The sequence below is a fragment of the Rousettus aegyptiacus genome, unplaced genomic scaffold (assembly GCF_014176215.1).
Source record: "Rousettus aegyptiacus isolate mRouAeg1 unplaced genomic scaffold, mRouAeg1.p scaffold_m13_p_10, whole genome shotgun sequence".
In the NCBI taxonomy this organism is placed as follows: Eukaryota; Metazoa; Chordata; class Mammalia; order Chiroptera; family Pteropodidae; genus Rousettus; species Rousettus aegyptiacus.
The window spans coordinates 83,383,046-83,402,863 of record NW_023416285.1 but is presented as its reverse complement, the minus strand read 5'-3'; the positions used below and the strand labels follow the sequence as shown (position 1 = coordinate 83,402,863).

At 35.8% G+C, this 19,818-nt stretch overlaps 1 protein-coding gene and 1 pseudogene across 4 annotated transcripts in view; both read left to right on the top strand.

The window, feature by feature from the left end:
* The first annotated feature begins 4,141 nt into the window (after positions 1-4,141).
* MYO3A (myosin IIIA) overlaps positions 4,142-19,818 on the top strand; it is a 186,788-nt gene continuing 171,111 nt past the window's right edge. For 3 of the 4 annotated variants that reach the window (XR_001594451.2, XM_016124960.2, XM_016124979.2), the window contains exon 1: positions 4,144-4,346. The gene's annotated coding sequence lies outside the window, so the exon portion shown is untranslated. Of the gene's footprint in view, positions 4,347-19,818 lie in introns of all 4 variants that reach the window. The other variant, XM_016124949.2, reaches the window with a different exon arrangement.
* On the top strand, positions 11,983-12,101 carry LOC118608858 (annotated as a pseudogene).

The following is a 19,818-nucleotide window of genomic DNA, read 5'->3' as shown; positions in this document are numbered from 1 at the left end:
ACAATTGAGATTTTAATCGCTCAATACGTATGGAGGAGAGTGGCTTTTCAGTTTGGATAGAAGAGCATGAGAGATGTCCCAAGAAAGTCTCACCAAGCCGAGATCTAACTTAGACTATTCCTGGCCCATCATTGGGAAGCTAGTAAATGGTGTTCAGAGCATTTGAAGCAGTATGATTTCAACCTTACACTTCTGTGAGGCTCACACTCTAATTTGAGCATTTACAGAGGCGGTAGCTTTTGAAATTTATTATGTTAAAGGGGGGATTAATAAGACTATGGTCTTTGAGAAGTCATTTTGAGTCTGTGCTTCCATTTTCTTATTAGTAAATAGAGACATCCACCTTGCAGGTATTTCCATTAGAGAAGACTGTTGTACATATAAAATGAGATAATGAACTTGAAGAAGTGTATTTACTGTATTTCATTGTTTACTATATTTTCTTCCCTCAGCTTCTTGTGTCTCATTTCCAATCTGTTAAAAGGAAATGGAAGATGTGGAGGATGGGGGCAGAGAGGGGGAGAGGGAAGAGGTGCTAACTCCTTTAAACCTCTGACAGAGAGAATGGGCCTTTCCTGATAAGAAATGGAGGAAATACAGGAAAAGATAACAGTAGACAAAACATATTGGGAGAAGGCGGAGCACTAAACCAATAGAAAGAGCCTATGAACAGAACAAAGGGATATAGAAGAGAAAGGAAAAGCAAACTCTGCCCTTTCCGGAGCTATAAGTAGATATGAACTTATTCTAAAGGAGACTTTGAACATTCTAAAAAAGCTGTATCTCATGCATAATTATTTACACTTCAAATTCAATATGTAAAATTTAGAATTCATTGTTTCCATCCAAAACCCACATCTCCTACTGCATTTCTATTTGGTTTCCGGGACCGCGGTTCTCTAACTTGTTCGTGTAACCAGAACAGAATTGGATCTATTTGAGTCACCTTGAGTCTGGACTTAGCACTTCATCTTATCTCCATCCCACACCATCCCTCCAGTAAAGTCTAATGATGGTTTCATGGAGTGACAGGGAGAATGGCTCGCTCCATCCTTCACCCTCTTGCAAAACATAATCAAATGGCATTTGGACCTGTCAGTTCTTGCCCAGAGTCTTTCCCTGAACCTTCAAAACTAAGCAAAACAAAGCCTTCAATTGGCCAAATTCAACTTTTCCTAGAATACAATTTTACAATCACGTGATCACTCAAGCATGCTCCTTGGAGCGGTCACAGTGATGGTGGTGGTGATAGCGTGTGTCCAACGATGATTATCAAAATAAATCTCTCGAGGAGGCAGGATGAAGAAGGAGTCTACTATTAACAAAAATAAGGTTCTTTTCTGTTATTACACCCAAGGCAAAAATCTCAGGCATTCTCAATTCTTTTGTCTCAAATTCAGTCACCAAATCCTATCATCAAAAATTCTTAGAAGTTCTCAAAGTTGACGCTTCCTCTTTGCTTCCACTGTCAGATTGTGGTGTTCACTATCAAATATTCTGTAATAACTTCCCCTGATCAAATACATCTATACTCTTTTGTTCGGTATATGGGGCTTTTTGATCAAGCTCGCCCTTCTTGCGGCTTTATCTCCCATGCTTCTCCAGCCATATGCAAATATCTATTTCTGCACATGCTACTCTATCAGACTGATAAGACCTTCTTTCTCCACTTACCTAGTGAGTTCCTATGCATCGTTATGCCTCACAGCAAACATCTCCTCTGAGAAGCCCTCCCTGATTACCCCTGATTACCACTCTTTACCCTTGTTCAACCGCTCAACCCAGGCCCACATAGAATTATTTACTTTCTCCTTTCTGCTCCCACAGCCAACTGCCCAGCCCCCTTTTGTAGCACTTATCACCGCTATATGGTATTTTTTATCCATTAAAGTCCTGGTGTTTTTCTTAACCATTTCAATGCACTTTTTTATAGATTAAAGCTTTGAGCCCTATTTGATTTGTTGTACCTACGTCCTCCACAGTATCATTTCCCTTTCTGTATTTGTCGTTTTGTTTTGGTCAATGTTCTTAAGGGACATACAAAATTTTTGAGTTAAATTTACCAATTATTTTCCTATATAATTACTTTTAAACATAAAATATTTTCCCTTCTAGATATTTGATAGGTACTAATTTTAATTTGGTCTAGATTTTTGATTTTTCTAAAGTTCAGTTTTTAAATTTAGAAAAATTTTTACACTTTTATTTTTATTTTTTCCAGTTTTTTTACTTTTAAAAATATTCGAGGACACCAAAGAGCTTTTAGTTTATGTGTTTGTTATATCTATCAGTAGTTACCATATTAGAAATTAAAACTGAGGAATTAAAAATATATTTATTTTAAGATTAACTTTAAAACACTAGGAAACTCATTACATGTTAACACAAAGAACATTTTTTTCTTGAAAAATAACTAGATATTGAAACAAAGAAATTTAGGGAGAAAATGGCATTGTTTTACATTTTTGCAAATATCCCAAGTGTCTGGCATAACAGAAGACATATCTGCTTGTGCATTCAATCTATTATGATATCACATATCATGTAGCCAATGGAAAACTTCATTGTATTCTCGTGAAAGAATGGGAGTGAAAAATAGTCAATATTATTATGAATGCAATTTTGATCCTGTGAACACCTTGAAGGTGTTTCTGGGACCCAGATGTCCCCAGACCACAGTGTAAGAACTATTATCTAAGCTATTCTAGCTCATATAGTTTCTCAGGAGAATCCTAGAACATGTCTCTTAATTTGGAAGTTAGTAATTATGTATTTAAACTCTTGTTTTCTCACTTAAGGATATCTAGCCTCCAATTAATAAAATATCTTACAAATAATTTCTTGATAGTTCTGCCTTTTTTTTTCATTTCTCCTCACATTTCTCATTTTTATGATTCCTAGTTATTCCGTGTTCTTCGTTATATTGTGAATGAAATCCATTTTTTCCATTGCATTTTAATTGGTTATTGTTGGTGTATTTTATTTCGTTCAGCCACTTGATTACTCTTTATTAATACTTCTGTTAAATAATATCTTCGATATATTGGGTTTTAATCATTTTTTTAAAAAAAATAACTTGAAATTTTGAATCTGTTCATAAAACCTTTGATATATTTTCAATACTCTGAGATAATGTATGTCAGGCAATATATACAATATTTTGAGAAAAATCCCCTGTTCATTTCCTAGATTTCAATTGTATTTTAGGAGGAAGGATCTTAAATATGCTGAATGCCTTTTTGGCATCTATTCAAATGTTTGTTTGTTTTCTTAAGACAGATGAATTGATTAGGACTAGATGACCTATTTGGTCTCTTCTAGAATTTTCCTTATTTAGACATCATGACAGACTCATTTAGATTTTTATCAGAATCCAAGAACATTTCGATTGTGGCTGTCACCTTTTGAAGTCCGGGAAGAAGGTAGAACTATGCCCAAAACGTCCCTTGAAGCTACTCACGGGGACCTAGCCAGCATGGACCCATCCAGTGAGCCCTGTTTGTCAGGAGACAAGAGGACGGGGCTGGCACCACCCGCGAGGGACCAGCTAGTGGGTTAATAATTAATAGGCGTCCTCCTAAAAGGCATAAGTTCCTGCCTTGACTTCAGCTTGAGCCCCAGCTTCTTTAAACCGCCCTGTGAATTGGTATTGGGGGCTATCTCATTAGTCGCCTTCTCTCTCGGATCTAAAACCCGCGCTCATTTTCAGCCTCAGGGCCCGCTCGCCCTGAGATGACATCCCCGTGGCACAAGCCCCACGTAGTTCGGCAAGTTCTCGCAGGGAAGACACGGTGCATTAAAGGGAGGTGTCCGAGAAGGTTCTAGGCGGCCGGAGGCGCGGCCTGAGTCACGCGAAGCCCCCCGCGACGCGCGCGGATTGCGCGGCCCCCTCTCGGCTGTCCCGGGGCTGGCGGCGCCCCCGGGCTGGAGGCGGAACGGCCCCCAGAGCCCGGACAGGTCGCCCGCCAACTCCTCCCGCCGACCTTCTGCCCGCCCCTGGGCGCCCCGCCTCGCCGGGCTGCGCCCGCCTCCCGCGCCCCGGGAGCGGGGTAGGTGGCGACCAGGGCCGCGCGGCGCCGGGCGCACCGGGGTGGGAGGGAGCCCCTCGCCTCCCCCGCCACAAGGGCGCCTCGGAGAGCGCCAGGCCACCGCGCCAGTCCCGGGCCGCCCGGGACGGCTGGAGGGGGCACGCGAGGTTGATCTCCAGGGGGAACAGACGGGGGGACGTGAAGAGCGCGAGGGCACCACGCACCTCGTCCCGGCCGCGTCGGGAAGAACCTGTGGCCCGCGCCGAGCCGCGCCCACCCCGGGGAACAACTGTTGAAGGGTGATTTCTGTAGGAGCAGGTTGGTGGAGCTGGGGTCCGTGTAACTCCAAAGGCATCTAGAAAGTTTTCTTTTTTAAGGAGAGGGAAAGAGCAGGCGAGATCATTGTGATCGTTCCTGAGGGAGGAATCCTGCTAGAAAGGATGTCACTTCAGCTGGCTCACCAACAGCCCTGTTCTGTTGCCCAGTAGTTTGTTTGCTAAAAATTTTCCTACGAGAAACTTTTTAAATTTAAATAATAAATTAAAATTTATTATTATTATTAGGATGGAAATTGGACTTAATGCCTTGAAATAAACATTGTAATGACACCAAAAGTAAAAAAAAGAAAAACAGATTTTGAAAACTTTAGAAAACCTCCAAAATCTTCTCGGGTTTTGTTGTAGCCTCCACTTTTCCTGATGATTGCATGGGCGCTCTTAAAGCCTCTTAAAACATTTTTAAATTATTCACATTAGCACAGTATAACGATAACATCCTTAGAATTGTTTTATGCAGGCACAGGAAATGAGGTGCTTTGAGTTTCCTGTTGAGTAAAAAAGGGAAAACTGAGGAATAGATTATAGTCCTGCCATACTGCTTGAATATTTCTAAGTTCAACTTCTAATTACCTTCTCCACATCCTGAATGGCTATCCCTACTGTGACACCATGACTTTTTTGAGGTGTGTTAAAGGCCCAGGATCACAGCTGCAGCCTGGACACTTACTGTCTTAAAATCAGCATTTTTATGCATCATTTTCAAGCTTTGCTAAAAAGGTAGGTGATAAAGCTGACAAGTTTTCTGCATTTGCCAGAGCCTTAGCGCCAAGTTTTGACAGATAAGTGAGGGTGCATATTATTCATGCCATATTGATTTTTATTACATTATCAAAGATAATTGTTTTAAAATGGGAAAATTGAGATTTATTAGCTTTCAATGATAACTTGCTCTTTATGAATGTATTGATGTGATGTCTAGCGTGTGAAAAATTACTATCATTCATCTTAGTCCTTTTTTGTTATTATTGTTGGGAACGAAAAAAGTGCAAAGGAAAAAATTCAATTTGGTGATCAGCTTAGTATATCTAATAGCAGAGATTTTGGTCACATCACATAATGGGATAGCATTATCTTGCATTTCCTTTCTGAACTGTATCTTTTATGAGCCTATTTTTTTGTGCAGATATTCTTTGAAAAATAACTTATCTGTCATTCAAAGTATTTGAAGGCCTATTATTTACTCCTAAAAGTCTGATAAACAAATATTTGAAAGTGCAAAGATACTTTAGATTATATAAGTGTAAATTAGAAAAGTTTTAATATAAAATGTTTAATCATTTTAATATCTGCAATGTCAGTGCTCTAATCTAGTCATTTCCAACTTAAAAAAAAAACCAGGATCTCCTTATTTTTAAACTAGTTCCCCCCCCACCCCTGCCCCCATGTGATAATTTGACAGATTGTATCTAAGAAACTAACTCCTTCGCTGGTAATAGGAAACAAGCTCAGTTATCCATTAGAGGGTAAATAGATTTCCATTAGGCTTTTAAACTAATTCACGGAAGACCCCTTCCCACTTTGGGGACACAGAGGTAGTCAGGAACCTCAAGGTGAGAAGTATTACTCTTTTAACTGAAATCACTGATCACTGAACATCAAATTTCTATCATGGAGTTTGACTTGGTTTGTTTCTTTACTATTTACCAGCATTATGGCCTTAAAAACTTTCTCTAATCCTCAGTTTTCTTTTCTGAAAATGGGATAAATGCCTTTTTGAAAGGTTTCTTATGACTATTAAATGACAATGCATGTAAAACTATAAGCACGGCAAATTCCTGGCATATAGCAAACAGCCAGAAAAATGCTAGTCATTGTTACCTATTTTTCCTGATATCTGAGGTCATTACGCCATGTAGTTAGACTTATGTTTCGTTGTTGTTACAGCCAACATATAATATTAGTTTTCAGGTGTACAACATGCTGATTAGTCAGTACTTTAATTGAATACTTTAAAATTATTTGCCGGTGTTTTAAAATTAGTAAGTTTTACAGAAATTCACAGTCCTGGCTGCTTCTGAAAAACAAGATGACCAGGCAAGAGGGGACTTGCAATTGCTGGCACTGAAGCCAGCATGTGGTTGGCGGGCTTTGAGTGGCACATAAATTCTCTACTTTGTCACAATGTCTCCATTCCCTGCCTTTATTTCATCCAGACCTGCTTCATTCATGTATTTTACTTCTCTTGCCTTTGCTGGCATTTTAATTTGTAATTTCTGACTCAGAAATATTCTTTACTAATTTATGAGGCCAAATTAGTAAAGAATACAGGTAATCGTGTATTACCTATAATTGTGTATTTAAAAAGGAGGAGGGTACTCCTGTATTACAGTTTACAAAGCATTTCCTCCTAAAATTCATTTGATACTTGTATCAACTCTGAGAATTATTTCAGACATTCATTATTATTCTATTTTATAGCTGTGGACATTGAAGCTTATGTTTTGAAGACAAAGCTTTTTGAGTTCTCACTAATGTCGCTTTTCAAATACAGAGAAATTTTCTAGCAAATGATAGCCTTTCTTTTGGTTCCAGAATTTATTTTAAGCAGATACTTTTATCCCTATAATTTCAAAATGAGAAAATTAGTGGTAGAAAGAATACATGTGTAGAAGTACATAAATAGAGATTTCACTCTTTGTACCAAACATTTTTAAGTAAATTGAAGGGAACAAAACTTTGGTTATAGTTCACTCAGAACAGACCATACGTATAACTGGACAATGTCTGTTTGAAACCATATGCTATTGTCTGTGTTATTACAAAGCTGGAAAGGACATGTGTGCAGTTCATCCAGTCTGTTGTTAAACTAGACCACAGATTTCTATGAGTCTGTTTTAAATTTCTGTGGGATGTTTGAAACTTGTTTGGCGATTTAGCCCGTGTCTCTGGAAGATTGTTTTATGTGGCAAACTCACTTTTTGTAGGCTCCTTTTAAACAGGAAGGCTTTATTTTATTACTTTCATAATCATACCAGGAGAATAATCTAGGTAATAAATTATAACTAGGGGCAGTTTATTTGTGGCCCTAGTAACTGTGTGTGATCCTGATGGTATGTGACTATGTATGAGAGAAGTTCAAGCCAGCCAAGCTGAGCATTGGGAGAAATCAACTAGCAGAAGAAAAAGAGTTTACAGTGTTTTGAGGCCAAAGGCAGTTGAGGCTGGAGTCACTGAGAGCGGTAAAAAACATTTGGTGAATTTGGGGAGGTCAGAAAGGCCCAGGTCTTTCTGAGTCTGGAGGACATGGGACAAATGTGGATTTTGAAGGATTTTTATCAGGAAAAAAATATGATCTAATTTCTGCGTTGAAATTCTTCTCATTGCTCTCTGGAGAGAGACAAGTTCTGTAGCTGACTGTCTGACAGTTCAGCATGTCTTTTCCATAACAGGCGGGGCCTTTATTGGAATTTAACATAAACCTTATGTGATGTAGTTTAAACAGCTTGGTGGAAGTGGGTGGGTCAAGGGAAGGATCTTCGAATAATGTTCTACAGAAAATATGCGATGAATGTTTTTACAAGTGAGAATCGCAGTATTCAAATATTGCTTGTTTTTGAGTAAAGCCATCTGCTGCTTTCATAGTGTGTTCTATATCATAGGCAAATTGAATTTCATTGACGTGGTATTCTCTGAATGTATTTTGGAAAAGTTAACAATTAAGCTGATTAATTTTTGTGTTATGTTAGAAAAGAAAATGTGCTCATGTTCATTTTTGAAGTGGTTATCCCTAAATTGGGTTTCTGGCCCCTTCTACTGATAAATTTGGTCATCACATCTAAAGTATTATGAGAGAGTGATTTGCTGGTATTAATTATCCATACTCTCATTAGAGATTATATGAGTTAAAAATTAAGTGTTAGAAGTATGAAAAACTATTAAAGCAAACATTTCAAAAAAAATCACTTAAATTTTTTTTCTGCAGTATTTCTAGGAAGTTGTTCATTTAATCTCAGTTTTTAAGTTTATTGATATAAAATTATATCCTTTAATGATCATTTTAGTTTCTGTTGTAATGTGTTGGTCCTTTTATGCTTAATGCTACTCATCTGTACTTTCTCTTTGTTTGCTTTTTTCTTGATCAGTCTTGACAGGAGTTTGTCTATTTTTTAAAAATTTTCTTTGAAAAACTATTATATTTATCAATCTTTTAATCTGTTTTATACTTTATAATGTCTTTCTTTAATTTCTACTCATCTTTCATTTTTCTATACTTTTTGGTTTTGTCCTTTAATTATTTAATTTTTAGCCTTTCTTCCTTTCTAATATAAAATTTGAGGCTATGTGTTTTCCTCTTTGTACTGCTTTAGTTGCATTCCACAAATTTTGATGAGTAATAATTTCGTTATTAATTTTTAATTGAGGTATAATTGACATACATTATATTAATTTCAAGTGTACAGGATAATGATTTGATATTTGTATATATTGTGAAATGATCACTACAATAAGTCTAATTAACATCTATCAGCATATATAGTGACAGAATTTCTTTTCTTTGGGATGAGAACTTTTAAGATATACTCTCTTAGCAACTTTCGAATTGCTAAGTATTATTAATTATAGTTGCTATGCTGTACATCACATCCCCATGTCTTATTTGATGACTGGAAGTTTGTACTTTTTGACTCCTTTCACACATTTTTGCTTCTTCCCCCTGCCTCTAATCTGTTCTCTGTATCTATGAGCTTGTTTTGTTGTTGTTTTGTTTTAGATTCTACATGTAAGTGAGATCATGTGGTATTTGTCTTTTTCTGTATAACTTATTTCACTTAGCATAATGCCCCTAAGGTCCATCTATGTTGTCACAAATGGCCAGGCTTCACTTTTTCATAGCTGAATAATATTCCATTTTATATAGATATAGATAAACATAGAGCTATCTATATATCTCTTATATTTTCTTTATCTATTCATCCATTGATGAACACTTAGGTTTTTTCCATATCTTGACTATTGTAAATAATGCTACAATGGACATATGGATACGTATATCTACTTGAGTTAGTGTTTTTGTTTCCTCTGGATACTCAGAAATGGAATTGTTGGATCATGTGATAGTTAAGTTTTTAATGATTTGGGCAACTTTAATATTGTTTTCCATATTGGTTACACCAATTTACATTCCCACCAATAGTGTACAAAGGTTCCCTTTTCTCCACATCCTCTCCAACACTTGTTTTTTGTCTTTTTGATAGCCATTCTAATAGATGTGAAGTGATCATTCATTGTGGTTTTGATTTCCACTTCCCCAGCGATTTGTGATATTGAGAATTTTAATGTACCCATCGGCCATCTGCATGACTTCTTCAGAAAAACTATTCAGATCTCCTGCTCATTTTTAAATCAGATTGATTGATTTTGTTTTGTTTTTGTTTTTTGCTATTGAGTTGTGTGAGTTCTTAATATATTTTGGATATTAACCTTTTATCAGATATGCGATTTGTAAATATTCTCTCTCGTTCAGTAGGTTGCCTTTTCATTTTATCGTTGGTATCCTTTACTATGCAGAAGATTTGCAGTTTGGTTTAGTCCCACTTATTTACTTTTGCTTTTGTTGCTTGTACTTTTGGTGTCATAACCAAAAAATCACTGCTAAGACCAATGCCAAAGAGCTTATTGTCTATGTTTTCTTCTGCAAGTTTTATGATTTCGATTGGGATTGCATTGAACATATAGATTGCTCTTGGTAGTATGGACATTTTAACAATATTGAGTCTTCCAGTCTATGAGCATAGAATGAGTATCTTTCCATTTATATGTGTTTTCTGTTTCCTTCACCAGTGTTTATAGCTTTCAGTGTATAGGTCTTTCACCTTAGGTATGTTTCGATGCAATTGTAAATAGGATTGTTTTCTTAATTTCTTTTATTTTTTGGTAGTTTGTTGTTAATGAATAGAAATGCAACAGCATTTATCTATTGATTTTGTATCCTGTAACTTTACTAAATTCATTTATTAGTTCTAATAGTTTTTTGGTGGACGGGGTTTTCTGCATATAATATGTCATCTGCAAATAGTGACGGTTTTACTTCTTCCTTTCCAATTTGGTTGCATTTTATTTCTCTTTCTTGTCTAATTGCTGTGTCTAGGACTTCTAGTACTATGTTGATAAAAGTGGTGAGAGAAGGCATCCCTGTTTTGTTCCTGATTTTGGAGGAAAAGCTTTAAATTTTTCACTGTTGAGGATTATGTTAGCTGTGGGCTTGTCATATATGGCCTTTATTATATTGAGGTATGTTTCCTCTATACCCATTTTATTGAGAGTTTTTATCGTAAATGTATGTTAAATTTTATCAAATGTTTTTCTGTATATATTGAGATGATCGTATGATTTTTATCTTTCATTTATTAGTGTGGTATATCACACTGATTGATTCGTGGATGTTGAAATTATTATTGTTGTAAGTTAACTTTAAAATTGCATTATGATTTCTCTTTGACTCTTGAAGTGTTTAGTAGCGCTTTTTAAAGTATCCCATTGTGTAAGTTTTTAAAAACTTATCTTTTAGTCATTGATTTCTTACTTAACTATGTTACAATTGTAAACCTTCAGCAAGGATATTTATTCATTTTTGGATACAGGATTTCATGTGTATTCCAGTGTATTTATTAAATTTTTCTTGTTAATTATGTTGTTTAATTTCATTTATCCTTAAGTACTCTTTTGTCCACATGATCCCCAAATCACTGAGTATATGTTTTAAAATCTTGCACTAAAACTCCATTTTTCCTATGTTTTTTAGTTCTTATTTTATGTATTTTAGGACTCTGTTTTGGGCTTTATTTTCTTAGCGAATTAAGTCTTTAATTATCACATAGTCACCTTCTTTATCTCTAAATAAATATTGTTGCTTTAAAGTATATTTTGCCTGACATTAATCTAGCCACATGACTTTTATTTGTTGAGTATTTATATGGTACCATTATTTTACTTTCAGTCTACCTCTGTCTATAGTTCATATGACTCTCTTAGCTACTACTTTCTGTCTTTTCACTGCTGCGTTTTGTCCACTTACAAGTTTTATGATTACTGGTATATTTATAATCATCTCCACAGGATTATTTATGCTTTCTATTTTTTCCACTTTTTTTATGCTTCCCTTTTTCTACTTTCCTGGGTTTTTTGATTAAATGAGTTTATGTCAGTTATTAATATCAGTTTTTCTTCGCTAGTATTTAGGAAGCTATACACAATATTTTAAGTTTCTCATATTTAATATAAATTTTCACATGTATATTATCTTAAAGTCTAAAGTTGTTATTTATGATTGCCTCTTTAACTATATGAGGAATTTAAGAACATTTAAATCCTGTTACTCCATTTTCGATTATTATTGTTCATATTGCCAATTATTATTTCTTACAGACAGTGTTAGTTAAGATTTACACCCATGCTTAACAATTTATTTGCTGTTTTTGACAATTTAGACCTTCCTTGTAGGATCACTGTTATTCCTGAAAGATAACATTTAGGAGTGCTCTATCCCAGGGGTCATTGTTTAACAAAAACTCCCATTTTGGGGGTGAATATAATCTTCATTTTGCCTTTGATCTTGGAAGAATCTTTCAAGTGTCTTGTGGGTACTTTTGTCAATTCTAGATTAATAGTTATTTTCAGTCTACAGCCATGCCACCCTGAACAAGCCCTATCCCATCTGATCTTGGAAGCTAAGCAGGGTCAGGCCTGCTTAGTACTTGGATGGGAGACCACCTAGAAAAACCAGGTGCTGTAGGCATAAAAAAAAATAAATAAGGGATTGTACGCTGACAAGGTCCTTTGCAATCTGTGAGGTCAATAAAGGGTTGCCTTGCCTAAAAAAAAATAGGTTAATAGCTATTTTCTTTCAATATTTTGAATATATTATACTGCTGTTTCAATTGAAATATCAGCGATCATTCTAATTGTTTCCCTCTGATGTAATATATCTTTTCTGTCTGGTTGATTTAAGAGCTTCTCATTGTCCTTGGTATTCTGTAGTTTCATTGCGGAGTATCTAAATGAGGATATCTTTTTATTTACCTGACTTGAGCTTTCTAAATTTGAGTGTTCACCCCTTTCATCATTTGGGGAAAACTTGCAGTGATTATCAATTGCCTTTTCTCTATTCTCTCCTTTTCCAACTCTGATTAGATGTCTGTTAGACTGAATCAGCTGGAAAAACATAATTAATGCCAGATAATTCAACAAAGGGAATTTCATATGGTGTTATGGCCTGAAAGGTTGTGTTTCCCTTGCAAATTCATATGTTTAAATCCTACCCCTCAGTGTGATGGTGTTGGAAGGAAGTGATTAGGTCATGAGACTGTACCCTTAAAAATAATTAGATCGTAAGGATTAGCACCTTTATGAAAGAGACCTGAGAGAGCTGGTTCATTCCTTCTATCATGTGAGGTTACAGCAAAACAACGGTCACCTAGAAAGTAGGCCCTCTCCAGATACTGTATCTGCCAGCACCATGATCTTGGATTTCTCAGCCTCTAGAACGATGAGAAATAAATGTTTGTTTGTAAGCCACTCAATTTATGGTATTTTTGTTATAGCAGCCCAAACAGAATTAGTTACAAATGTTTTAGGATATCTGAAGGCCGCACATGGAATAGTGAGGCGATCTAAAAGTTAGAAATACTCAAAAAACTGTTATTCCTTCTTGGGCTATAGGAATATAATAAGGAGAAAGTCTTAACAGAACCCAGAAGCCGAAGCCATCTGGAACCAAGCCAGGCTCTACCCTACAGGTACAGGGACCATGGAAGACCCATAGCTACTGATGGAAGCACCTCAAAACCCAAAGGAAGCAGAGGAGAAGTATCCTGTCTCTCCTTTCCTCCTATCATCCAGTCTCCTGCCTCAGACTCTCCTAGACAGAAACTAGCAGGGCAGGAAGCCCGTGGACAAGGCATGTGAGGAGTACAGTTTTGGAATCTCAGCTCCCAAGATTCAGGATGTGGAAGGTCATGCATGGATCTGAGAGCAAGCAGGCCATTCCATTCTCTCTTCCATATCTTCGACTTGGCTTTCAGATTTTTCATTACTTTGTTTTCCTGTACTGTATTGCATTATGAGTAAAATTTTTATCGTGGTAAAATATACAGTATGTACAATTTACCTTTTTAACCATTTTTAAATGTGCAGTTTAGTGGCATTAAGTACATTCACCTTGTAAAACGAATACCACTATCCATCTCCAGAACTTTTTTATCTTCCCAAACTGAAACTCTACCCACTAAGAAATACTTCCCATTCCTCTTACAAGCACAATTCTATGTTCTAACTCTGAATTTGACTATTCTAGGTACTATATATATAAAGTGAGATCATGCCCTTTTGTGACTGGCTTATTTCACTTAGCATACTGTCTTTTAAGATCAGCCATATTGTAGTATGTGTCAGAATTTCCTTCCCTCTTGAGGCTGAGTACTATTCCATTGTATGTTTATATAACTTTTTTTTATCCATTCATCCATTGATGGACGTACGAGTTGCTTCCACCTTTTAGCTATTGTGAATAATACTGATATGAACATGGATGTACGAATACCTCTTTGAGACTCTGTGTTCAGTTCTCTTGGGTATAAACTCACAAGTGGAATGCCTGGGTCATGTGGTAATTCCATTTTTTTTCTGAGCACCTGTCATCTCATTTTTCATAGCAGCCATACTATTTTACATTTTCACCAGCAATGACAAGGGGTTTAATTATCTATATCCTCAACAACACTCTTTTTCTTTTTCTTTCTTTCTTTTTCTTTTTTTGGCAATAGCCATCTCATGGTGTGATGTAGTCTCTCATTATGACTTTTATTTGTATTTTCCTAATGTTTAGTGATGTTAAACTTTATTTCATCTGCTTATTGGCTAGTCATACATCTTCTTTGGACAAATGTCTGTTCAAGTCCTTTGCCCATTTTAAAAAATGGTTTATTTTGTTGTTGTAGGAGATTTTTTAATATATTCCAGATATTAACCCATTGTCAGATATATGCCTTGCAAATATTCCTCCTATCTATGGGTTTTCTTTTTACTTTTTGGTAGTGTCCTTTGATGTACAAGAGTTCTTAATTTTTATGAAGACCAGTTGATTTATTTCTATGTCTTGTGCTTTGGTGCCATATACGAGAAATCATTGCCAAATTCAATGTCATGAAGCTTTCCCCCTATGTTTTCTTCTAAGTTTTGTAGTTTTAACTCTTATATTTAAGACTTTGACTCATTTGGGGTGAAGTTTTACATAAAGTGTAACAGAAGGATTCAACTACATTTTTTTGCATGTAGATATTCAGTTTTTTCAACACTATTTATTGAAAAGAATGATCTTTCCACATTGAATGGTCTTGGCAAACTTGTTGAAAATCATTTGACCATATATGAGAACTTGCATTTCTAAGCTATTTTATTTTATTGGGATATAGGTCTGTGTTTATTGCAGTACCACACTGTATTGATTATTGTAGCTTTGTAATCAGTTTTGAAATCAAGAAATGTGAGACCTCCGATTTTATTCTTTTTCAGGACTGTTTGGGTTATTGGAGGTCCTTTGCAATTCCACATGCATTCTAGGATAGATCTTTTTCTATTTCTGCAAAAATATCTCATTAAGATTTTGATAGGGATTGCATTGAATCTATAGATGACTTTGGGTAATATTGACATCTTAATAATATCAAGTCTTGTAATACATGAACATGGGATGTCTTTTCATTTATTTGTCTTTTTAAATTTCTTTCAAAAATGTTTTGTAGTTTTCACTGCACAAGTTTCTCACCTCCTTGTTTAAATTTATTCCTAAGTATTTTTTTTTTTTTGGTGCTATTGTAAATAGAAATGTCTTCCTAATTATCTTTTCAAATTCATTGTTAGTATATAGAAATCCAGCTGATTTTTGCATGTTGATTTTGTATTCTGCAACTTTCCCAAACTTATTTATTACTTCTCACAGTCTCTTTTTGTAGATTTGGTAGGGTTTTCCACATAGAAGATCAAGTCATCTGTGAATAGAGATCATTTTAGTCTTTGTTTCCAATTTAAATGCCTTTTATTTCTTTTTCTTGACTGCTTACTCTAGCTAAGACTTCCAGTATTATGTTGAATAGAGGTGGTGAAAGTAGGCATTCTTGGCTAATTCAGTCTTTTACTACAGAGTATGATGTTATCTGCGGTGTTTTATTATATGTCTCTATTATTTTCAAGTAGTTTCCTTCTATTTTTAGTTTGAGTGTTTGGCTGTTGTTTTTGTTTCTTTTATTCTTGAAAGGGTGTTTCTGCATCAATTTAAATGGTTATGTGTTTTTTCCCTTTATGTTGTTAATGTAGAGTATTACATTGATTGATTAATTTTTATATATTGAACCATTATTGCAATCCAGGAATAAATCTTGCTTGGTCACTGTATATGATCTTTTTAATATGCTGTTGCATTCAGTGTGCTGGTACATTTTTTTTTTTTGAGGATTTTTATATCAATGTTTATAAAGCTATTGGTCTGCAGTTTTCTTATAGTATCTTTGTCTGGCCTTGGGATCAGGGTAATGCTGGCTTCATAGAATGAATTAAGAATTGTTCCCTCTTCTTAAATATTTCAGAAGTGTTTGAGAAGCATTGGTGTTAATTCTTCTTTAAATGTTTGGTAGCTTCACTGGTGACGGTATCTGGTCCTGGGCTTCTTGTATTGTTGTTAAGAGGTTTTTGATAACTAATTTAATTTCCTTACTAATTACAGCTTTATTCATATTTCTTTATTTCTTTATGATTTCTTCAGTCTTGGTAGATTGTATGTTTCTATGTTTCTAGGAATTTGTCCATTTCATCTAGTTTACATGTTAGCATGTAATTGTTCATAGTATTCTCTTAAAATTCTCTTTTATTTCTGTTAAGTCAGTAATAATGTCACCTCTTTCATTTCTGGTTTTAGTAATTTCTTCCTTCTCCCTTCTTTTTTACTCACTCTACCTAAAGGTTTGTCAGTTTTGTTTATCTCTTTGAAGAACCAATTTTTGGTTTTGTTGATTTTCTCTATTGTTTTTCTATTCTCTATTTTATTTATCTCTGCTCTAATCTTAATTATATCCTTTCTTTTACTACCTTTTGATTTAATTTTTTCCTGTTATTTTAATTCTAGTTAAGGTGTAAGATTAGGTTGTTGGTTTGAGATTTCACTTTCTTTTTAACATACACTTTTATAGCTATCACTTTGCCTCTAAGCACTGCTTTTGCTACATCCCATTAGTGTTGCTATCTTGTACCTCCATTTTCATTTGTTTTAAGATATTTTCTAATTTTCCTTATAATTTCTTATATGACTCATTAGTTGTTTAACAATGTATTGTTTAATTTCCACATATTTATAGATTCTCATTTTTTCTTGGGCTGTTGATTTCTAGTTTCATTCCACTTTTATTGGAAATGATACTTTGTAAGTTTTCAGTCTTTTTAAATGTGTTAAGACTTGTTTTATGGCCTAACATATGGCCTATCATGGAGAATGGTTTGTGTATACTTGAGAAAAATGTGTGTGCTGCTCCTGTTGAGTGGAGTGTTCTGTATATATCTATTAGATCAAATTACCCAACAGTGTTATTCAAGTCCTGTATTTCCTTATTTATCTGTCTCATTATTCTGTTCATTATTGGAGGAGGGTATCAAAGTCTACTACTACTGTAGAACTGTCTATTCCTCTCTTTAATTGTGTCAATGTTGGCTTCATTTATTTTGGAACTGTGAGGTGCTGAGGTACTGTGCATATATTTGTTACGTATTGTGCATACATTTGGTGAATTGATCCTTTATCATTATATAATGTCTAGTATCCTTTTATTTCAACCTAAAGGACTCTCTTTATCATTTCATGTAAGACAGATCTAGCAGTAATGAACTCCCTCAGCTTTGTTTATTTGGGAATGTATTAATTTTTCCCTCATTTTTTGCAGGACATTTTTTTCAGATTCTGACTTTTAAAACACAATTATTTATTTTAATTAGTTTCAAGTATACAGTGCATTGGTTAGGCATCTATATAGTTCATAAAATGATCCCCCCAATTGCTCGCTCCCTCCCCTAACCCTCACCTAACCAATATGTTAATGCTAACTGCATTCCCTATGCCATGCTCCCCATCCCTGTGACCATCCTTTTGCTACTAATTTGTACTTCTTTAACCCTTCACCCCATTCTTCCAGCCCTCAACTACCTCTCCCCTCTGTCTGTCACCAAATTGTCCACTATATTTGTGAGTCTGTTTTTGATTAGTTTGTTCTTTTTATTCCTTAGATTCTGCATATAAGTGAAAACATATAGTGTTTATCTTTCTCTGTCCGACTTAAATACCTTCTAGGTCTGTAAAAGCAATATCTTTTTCCATCTTTTTCCTTTTAGTCTGTGTGTATCTTTTAATTTGAAGTGAGTCTCTTGTAGGCAGCATGTAGGGGTCTTGTTTTCTTATCCATTCCTTCAATCTATCTTTTAGTTGGAGCACTTAATTATTTTCTATTTGAGGTACTTACTGATAGGAATGTAGTTGTTACTATTCTTTATTCCTGTTTTTGATACATGTTTTTTCTTCTAAAAGAAGTCTCTCTAACATTTCCTGTAATACTGGCTTGGTGGTGATGAATTCCTTTACCTTATTTTTGTCTGGGAAGCTCTTTATCTGTCCTTCAACTCTAAATGATAGCTTTGCTGGATAAATTATTCTTAGTTGTAGATCCTGGGTCTTTATCCTGTCGAATATTTTGTGCCAACCCCTTCTGTCCTGCAGTTTCTTTTGAGAAATTAGCTCCCTTGTAGGTAACTAGATACCTACGACTTTTCTCTTTCTGCTTTTAAGATTTTTTCTTTGTACCTTACCTTTGGCATTTTAATTATGATGTGTCTTGGTGTGGGCCTCTTTGGATCCTGGTTTTTGGAGTTCTCTGAGCTTTCTGGGGTTGTATGTCCATTTCCTTAACCAGGTTAGGGAAGTTTTCCATCATTATTTCTTCAAATAGCTGTTCAACATCTTGTTTTCTTTCATCTTTTGGATGGATATTTTGACCTTTAATAGTGTTCCATATGCTCCTTAAATTATTTTTATAGTCTTAGCATATTTTTCCTTGCCCTTCTGGTTGAGTGTCCTTAGCTTTCTTGTCCTCTAGATAGGTCATTCGATCCTCTTCTTGATTCATGTTGTTTATTTCTTCGTTTATTCCATTTAATATACTTCTCATCTCAGATAATGTGTTCTTTATTTCAGACTGGTTCACTTTTATAATTTCCACTTTTATTTTTATGTTTTTTATCTCTTTGTTGAAGTTCTCACTGAATTTATCTACACTTCCCAAAAGTTCATTGAGCATCTTTGTAACTAGTGTTTTGAACTCTGTATCTGTTAGGTTTCTTGACTCCATTATTTCTGGATCTCTGTTTTGTTCTTTCGTATGATTTCTGCTCCTTTGTCTTCCCATTTTGGCTGCCTTTCTGTGTCTGTTTCTATGTACTAAGCAAAGCTCCTAAGTCTCTTGGTCTTACTACGGTAGTAGGATTTGCATAGTATGTGTCCAGTGGCACAGTCCTGAGAGGGGTTCAGCTGCAGGCCAAATTTAGCCCAAGCCTCTGCCCCTCTGGGGCCACTTGTTGAGATTCAGCAAACAATCTACAGATGCTGTGCTTATAGTTGCCTCAAAAGGCCACACCAGAAACCAAGGCCAGCAGCCTCCAGTGTGAGTCTAGGTGCTGCTCAGCAAGGAGCACCTGGCTCGCTGAGGATACACCTGAATGTGGCTTGGGCGGGGCTGTGAGTTGGGGGAGGCCGGGTTTCAGGGAATCCTGTGGGTGGAGTGACCTCTGTTATCCAGTTTGATGACGTCTCAGCAATGGAGGTGCTGTGTCCGCACATTGGGAGGGGAAAGGACTCAACAAGGAACAATGGATACTGCCAACACTTCTGTACTGAGAGAGTCTCGCCTAGGCCCTCATTCCAACACTGTGCCCCTTGTGCGCAGCTGAATTGGCACTGGTGCTCAGAGCAAACAGGTCTTTCACTGCGAAAATCCGCTTATGGAAGCGGCCCCTTTAAGAGGCGTCTGCCACTGCCACTTAAGACCTGGTAGCCCTGCATCCTCACCCTATCCTACCTTCTGCCATCGCAGGGTGATTTCTTGGACTTCTCTCTAGTTGTATGGCTTGTTCATCTAGATCTCAGGTGATTTTTCCTTGCTGTTTGCTCCTCATTTCCATGACAACTTTGATTTGATAGCCACAGGGATGACCAGAGCCTCTATCATCTACGCCATTTTTTTTTTTCCTCCTGAAGGACTATTTTTGAATGAAGCCTGATATAAAATTCAAGTGACATTTTTTTCCCCCAGCACATTAAGTATTATCATACTGCCTCCTGGCTTACAAGATTTCTGCTGAGAAATCTTACTGAGGATCTCTTATAAATGACATCACTGTTTTCTTGTTACTTTCGACACTCTTTC